At 37.1% G+C, this 7,156-nt stretch overlaps 1 protein-coding gene across 1 annotated transcript in view; it reads left to right on the top strand.

Annotated features, from left to right (window-relative positions):
• The window catches only part of si:dkey-27h10.2 (cell wall protein DAN4), a 17,400-nt gene extending 12,946 nt beyond the window's left edge, over nucleotides 1-4,454 (top strand). Inside the window, exon 10 of the mRNA XM_035659337.1 lies at nucleotides 3,272-4,454. The gene's annotated coding sequence lies outside the window, so the exon portion shown is untranslated. The remainder of the gene's footprint in view (nucleotides 1-3,271) is intronic.
• The last annotated feature ends 2,702 nt before the right edge of the window (nucleotides 4,455-7,156 follow it).

Below are 7,156 nucleotides of genomic sequence, written 5' to 3'. Positions count from 1 at the left end.
GAGTCCACCAATGTGATCATCTGTGCACAGGCATTTTAAGCCCTGTTGCTGATTCCCTAGTGACGGGTTTAGATAGATGTTAACAATATGTTGTAGCAAATAAATAAATCACTTTTCTCCTATTACGACTTCACCAAACCAACTGTGTGGTTTGTGATCTTCATAACAAATCAAATTTTTTTATATATTATAGTATAGTATATAATAGTATATATATATATATATAACAATCTCTGAGTAAACAAAGTTATTTATCATGATTGAAATTTTAGAATTCATAAATTATTTAAACTACTGTAAACAACCACGCTAGCAGGTGATACAGCAGTGTTTTTAGCTAAATGCTCACAATGACAATCTTATATTGATATTTAGAATGTAATATTTACCAGGTTCAGTTTAGCCAGTTAGCATGCTAACATTTGCTAACTGGCACTAAACACAAAGTGCAGCTGAGGCTGATGGGAATGTCAATAGTTTTGTGGGTATTTGGTCACAAATGCATTTTGACCTGATAATAGTAAAGTCATACGGATTAATTTATCACCTGGGAAGCATGAGTATCTGTGCATTTTTTTATACCAATCCATCTCATAGATGTCAAGTTATTTCACTGAATAAGTAAAAACTTTGACCTGCTGGTCACTAAAAGATACCCTCCAGGGGCCTTGAATATCTACACCTAATCTGATGGTAATCAGTCCCGTAGTTGTCAAGATATTTTACTTTGGACCAAAGTGGTGGAAGCTACTCCACTACTGGAGCAAAAAAGTTACTTTGCTCCAAAAAGATGAGCACAGCATCAAGCGCTTTCATGTCCACACGGCTAGATCCAATGACTCTTGCAATGACCTGCAACCCCCTGAGAATGCAAACCCCACATGAGGTCTACAGTTGTAGGGACAGTTTCCTCTCCTGTTGTCCTCTCCAGGCTGGTTTAGACATTCCTGGCCTGGCTTTGTGCAGTTGGCAGGGCTGCTGTGATCAGGAGGCCTGCTGACAGACGGATGTTCATTCACCTGCCGGTATCGCCTCTGGCATCGGCTTCACATTCCTCAGGCTGTGTGAAGCTGTCAGACTCACACCGTGGCTTTATTACATCTCTCTCATCATTCACACACAGTTTAAAGAGAACTCGGGAATCTCGTATGATGCTAAATGAAAGTTCCTAAAAATGTTGAACCTTTAGTTTCCTTTCATGTGATGCAAGCTGATGTGTGGACATATTTGTTGTTAAACCATTCGGATGGAAACACCGAAGAATTGTGAAGAAATCTGTGTGTCAAGCCTGTATATATTCCACACTCTATTGCACCACAAGATACTTAATGAGTACAGGATAACAGGTTGCATTGTTACTTTAGATTTTATTGGAAGGTACAGCAGATATTCACTTCACAATTATTTGCAGTTTTTTGCATCCACAGATGCACCAACAAACCAAGAAAAAATATATATTTTTGTATAATATGTGCATGTAAAAGCTTGATGAAACAGTGAATCCTTGTAGGGCGATTTGGTGAACTAGCCATCCAGCCAAAAACATGTTAGTGCCAGTCAGTCACAAGAGCTTCTTTCTGTTTGTACTGGGATCTTTGTTCCCCTTCATTTAATATTCAATATCATAGTTACTGAAATGTCGAAAAAAGCTCTCAGTAAGCTTTCAAATTTAACTTGGTTGCTAACGGGACCATAAGTTCACACAGTTTGTTCAAAAGATGCATTTGTACCATCGACTCGTGTCTCATAACTTTCTACAAACCAGTCCTCGTCTTATACTGTAACAGAAGAGGGTTAAATTGAAGTAGATGGCGCAACACAGCTAAAATAGCTTCCTCCATTTTGAAATCTTCACCTCTCCGTAAGATCAGTCGTGCCAAGAGTCGTCTTTGCTATTGGTCAGTGGTGTAATGGTGCAGTTGAACTTGACAAGAAAAAATCCACAAAGATTTTGTTTCACTGTGACTTTATAGGAATGAATTGATTCCACTGCAATGTTTGAATGCCCTAACTCTGACCTAAAATTAGACTTGACCATAGCATAGTTATAACCCTATTCAAATCTGAACCTGATTCCTGTCACGATTATGAAATAAAGACACATTACGTTCACTTCTAGCTGAACTATTCAGAGTACAACTTTTTCTATTATACATGTTTATATATTTTCATGGAATTGTTTAAACAAGTATTCAAAGTTTTTTAAACTGAGTCAGAAATCTGTAACTGCTGTAGAACAACATCCCTCTGCCTCGTAGTTCAGGAAACTTAACCTTCCGTCAGTTCTGATGCGTTTTATCACTCCAGTTGTTCCAACTTCTGCTTTTGTGCACACCCCTTGTTTTGTCAATAGCCCCAGTAAAGACATTCATCACTTCACAAAATACACACAAGTTCAATTGAGTGACACAAGATGTACTGATTGACACTATCACCATGTTACAAGTGGTGATTGAAGTGAAATACAGATTTTAATTTCCAACCCATTGTACGCTCTCAGAAACTGTTTCTTTGCTTCAGATGCCAAACTAAGTAGAACAAACAAACTTACTTAACCTCAAAACGAATGAATGGCATTTGTGGGTTTTCTTTTTGTGGGTGAGTGAAAAGGATGAACATCCCTACATGGGATTCAGTTCAGCTTTTTTCTTCCACACTACTAAATCCCTCTTGGAATGCCCAATCTTTCAGCAGCCAGGTTTTCACTATAGTGGCTAACCGGTCTCCACAGATCCCTATCTATCCCCGTGGCTCAACTCAGAATAGCTGTATAGACTAAGATCAATGTGAAGTCTTACCTGTAACCTGAGCCTCAGTAATCACATTACTGGTCTAAACCCAAACTGCTTTATATTGGTGCAGTTCAGATTAACTTGTGAGTCGGGTTTTTGACTATTGTGGCGTTTGTGACAACAATATACCACTTTGAAATATGCCATTATACAAATATTTGTATAAATCCAAAGATGAACACTCCCTTTCATGCTGTCACATCACCCTCAGGGACTACACTGTTTTTTTGAAGCCATTTAATGGTTAAGCGTAAATCACATCAATAGATTGGGAGTAGGATTATGTCAGTTATCCTTTCCCTCAAACAGATGTTTCTCCATGGAGGTCAAAGTTTATAGCAAAGGCCACATATACTTGCCCAAAGCAGAAGTTACAAGAGGAAAAAGCAGGTGATTGCAGGACACATGACTGTGGGACAGGATACATTGTTTTCATTGTTCTGTGCCTTTTTCTTTTTTTTTTTTTTACTCTCTTTCAGATTGAAGAAAGACTCAAGTGCCTGGGGTAAAAGAGGACACACTCGAGTTGGCGGCTGCATCCTTGTTGGAAACAAATTTGTTCTAACACAGAAGCTTTTTCAACGTTAAACGTCAGCTGAGCTCAGCTTTTTAAGTATTTTACTGATTACTCAATCTGTGTGCTTTACAAACTATCAGAATTTACTGGATTTATAGACTAAATGTTACAACGGTATCACTTTATTTTAAGCGTTTATAATCAGTATATAAAGATATAATAAATGGTACATAACAAACTATAATGTAGTGTTGTAAACATGTGTCTTATGGTTTATTAATTTGTCAACAACTATGGAGTTACATAAGTGAATGCTTCTGTATAAACAGATAAACAGATAACAGATAAACAGATAAGATAGTAAAACACAGCTATAATAATATAAAACATGTCTTCATAGGAGAAGTTTAATTAAATGTGTATATACTGATTATAAATACTAGGGTGATTTAAAGGACCAGTGTGTAGGATTTAGTGGAATCTAACACTGTAGTTGCAGATCGCTACATGGCGATTTAACATGGCATCCTCCATGGAAGGCAACCTGCTGTGTCTGTAGATAATAATGTAACAACAACAGTTCCTATTTTCAGGTGATTATACAATTATACAAACATACCAACATAACATATTTTATTGCATTTCTGCCTATAGAGCCTCCTTAAAGTTACACACTGGACCTTTAAAGTAAAGTGTTACTGGAACCGCTTTACGATAAGGTACAAAAGGTTTTTAAGTTGTTGTTAACAATCAAATGATAAATAATGTAAATAAATGATGTTACAATGCTGTGTAACTGTAAATACAACTATTGGCATTTTATATTCATTGCCAACTCCCCAACCAAAGATATCCTTATTTGTGGGCTGGTAACCATAAAACTGGTCTCTGTACGCTATATAACAAAATATTACAGTTTTTCCCCTGAACAGTATATTTGGTACTCATTTGTAAAATATAATAATAATATATAAATAAACAAGATGATATAGGATGGCAAAATTTGAATTAGGGTTATAGTATTAATTTAGGATGCAATGCTATTTTTGTTAATGCTGCATTTTGCTTTTTTTCCATTGAGTAGTATTAAAGTTTCCGTTATGCTGAAAGACTTTAATGATGTATTAAATAAAAGTATTCTATGTTTGTCCCATATGTTTTTGACATTATTTACCATTAGAAGGCATTTATTTATAGTCTGTGAAGTTGTGAGTGATAGTTCACCTGGTAGAGCTGGCGTCCCACATACCAAGGCTGAGTCCTTGCTGCAGAGGCCACCGGTTCGAGTCCAACCTGTGTCATCCTCTCTCTTTCCCCCTTTCCTGTATATCTTCAGCTGTCCTGTCCAATAAAAGCAAAACCGACCACATTAATGACATTAGTGACACCAGAAGCTATGGCTAGGCTGTATGGAGTTAAACGGGACAATATAAGAGTAAAGATAAAACAAGATATCAACTGTACTTTTTTAATCAAATATTTCAAATGATGCTAAAAGTTTCAGAACCAAAACAACTTTATTAACATCCTATAATAACAACTTTATTCACAAACTTGATTCACAAGGTTATGAAGTATATAAACAGTACATCCTAGCAGAATACTGACACATTCTCCTTTGACCTGAGAAAAATAATTATTAGGTAAATTGGCACTTGGTAAGTCCATTATACTGTTTCTCTGCTGCTCCCCTGCTGACTTTCACCAACTGTTCTTTTAGATCGCCCCAACTCGTTTTACTGTTAGTGCAAACATGAGCTCCAGGTGCAAACACATTTAGTTCAAAGTGACAGTGTTAAAAGATAGGAATCCCCCAACACTGTGCTGCCCACATTCCTGGGTCAGTAGCCGGCTCTCTGATTTTGGAACCGGTGTTGTCCAGTAATGGATGTATATTAAGGTCATTATTGGTGCTGATTAAACCTTAAAGAGAGACTTGGATAGAAGATTATTCATTATTAAGATAGAACAATTAACAATTTAAAACACAATAAAGCACAATTAACTGCTGTGTGGAGTTCTAGTTCATCACTGAAGGACTTGCCTATATGTATATATATGGATCTAGATTCCTGCTTAATTTCACCAGCCATATAATATTTTTATAATTTCCATCTACAGTGATGTGTTGCCCAGTGTTTGGGTCTGATCCAGCTTCTATATTCAGCCTGTTTCCATGGGCTTCCACTCTGCTTTAAAGACAAGTGATAGCACCAGCCTATATCAATCTGCCCGCAGGATGCTTTAATCCACCATTAAGCAGATGAAATGTTGCACTGAGCCTGCGGTGCAGCAGTGATGGCAGGAGCGGATCTAAAATTTGTGCGTGCACTCCTCAAACCTGACCACAGTCATGGACACCCTGCACCAAATCATCCAGTGCAGCAGAACACAAACCTGTTCCCCCTCGGAAGTGGATCCAAATGTCTCAGGTCTCAGTATCCTCTATTTATACGCTGTGTATATTTACAACAGGCCGGATGATTAGGATGCTAGCTTGTAGTGAAGAGAATGTAGGGGCAATCTTCTTCGGCTATTCTAAGGAGACAAGGAGTTTATCGGGGGTGAGACACCTCTCTGATGTCATAGTTTGTTTTCAAAGAATCTGTCAGAGCTACTTTTGTGAGCTACTTCACACATTCTGCAGTTGATCCCTAAAAATGTCTTCTTTTATAACCTTTACATGACGAGGTGATCTCAGTGAGATTGAGATCTCTATTGCAACAGAGGCCTTCAAAAGGAAACATACAGAGAGAAGACAAGCAGCAGTGATAATTGATTCAAACATACTATTGATGCACATAGAAAAAATAGAAAAAAAAGCATCTCATCCATCACAGAGACTCAGGATTTATACTGTATGTGATGCAAAGTGGTGAAAAAGCTTTCTAAACTCAGTGTTAAGCTGTGTGCTATCTGAGGTTAGCCTGTGTTAAGATATAGCCAAGTCAACAGTAGTTTTAAAATTGAGGAGAAATTAAAAATATTGATTAAATTTCTATAAAAGATCCTTAAAAATAAATAAAAAGCATAGTACATAGACCTCTTTTTGTTGCTTTCAAGGCCCGGACCACTTTTTCATATAGTCCACAATGAAGAGTAGGACATTGGTCTCCTCTAATGAACCACAAACCGCAATGATGAACTACATCAGATGTGGAATGAGCAAAGTTTAAGGGTTATCTCCACAGACAAACACATGACATGACATGGTGGTCAATTGCAGGATAGATGCTTTATTTTAATACAAGAAAATCATGAAAAGTGTCATTTTAAATAATGTTTAAAGATAGTGGCGCAGATCTGAACTCATGCAAACATCCCTGATATTTCTGTGGGTGTATTTATTGATTAAAGTCATTCATTTTCCTATGAACACACATATGTGCACTTAATGAACTGCATATGGAGGACATTAGAATTACCAAGGTTACGTCTGTGCGGTAGATGAGCTCTGATGCTGCAGACCTTTACCTGTAGTTGAGCTTCTGTATACGTACAGACACATACACACACTGACAGTGATACATATCTACAATTGTCCAACACAGCTGGACTGAGCTGTTCACCAGCTGTGTGAACGGTTGAGATGTTCTCGAGTGATAAGCCTTATGGACACGCTCAGAATGTGAAGAATGATCTCTTTCGTTAGGGGAAAACATCCATTAAAGCTTCTTTCAGTGTGCGAACTTGTGGAATGTTGTAATGATTTAAGTTTATTAGTAATTTTTTTACCTATTTTTTGAAAAAGAATAATCAACTAAATTGTCTGAATTGAAGCCATTACTATATTTAATTTCATGTGTTCTTCCATCACATTTTCAAATAAGGTCATATTTACAACTTG

This window comes from Morone saxatilis, unplaced genomic scaffold (genome assembly GCF_004916995.1).
Source record: "Morone saxatilis isolate NCDOM2014 unplaced genomic scaffold, NCSU_SB_2.0 Contig17, whole genome shotgun sequence".
NCBI lineage: Eukaryota > Metazoa > Chordata > Actinopteri > Moronidae > Morone > Morone saxatilis.
This window is presented reverse-complemented; position numbering and strand designations above follow the sequence as displayed.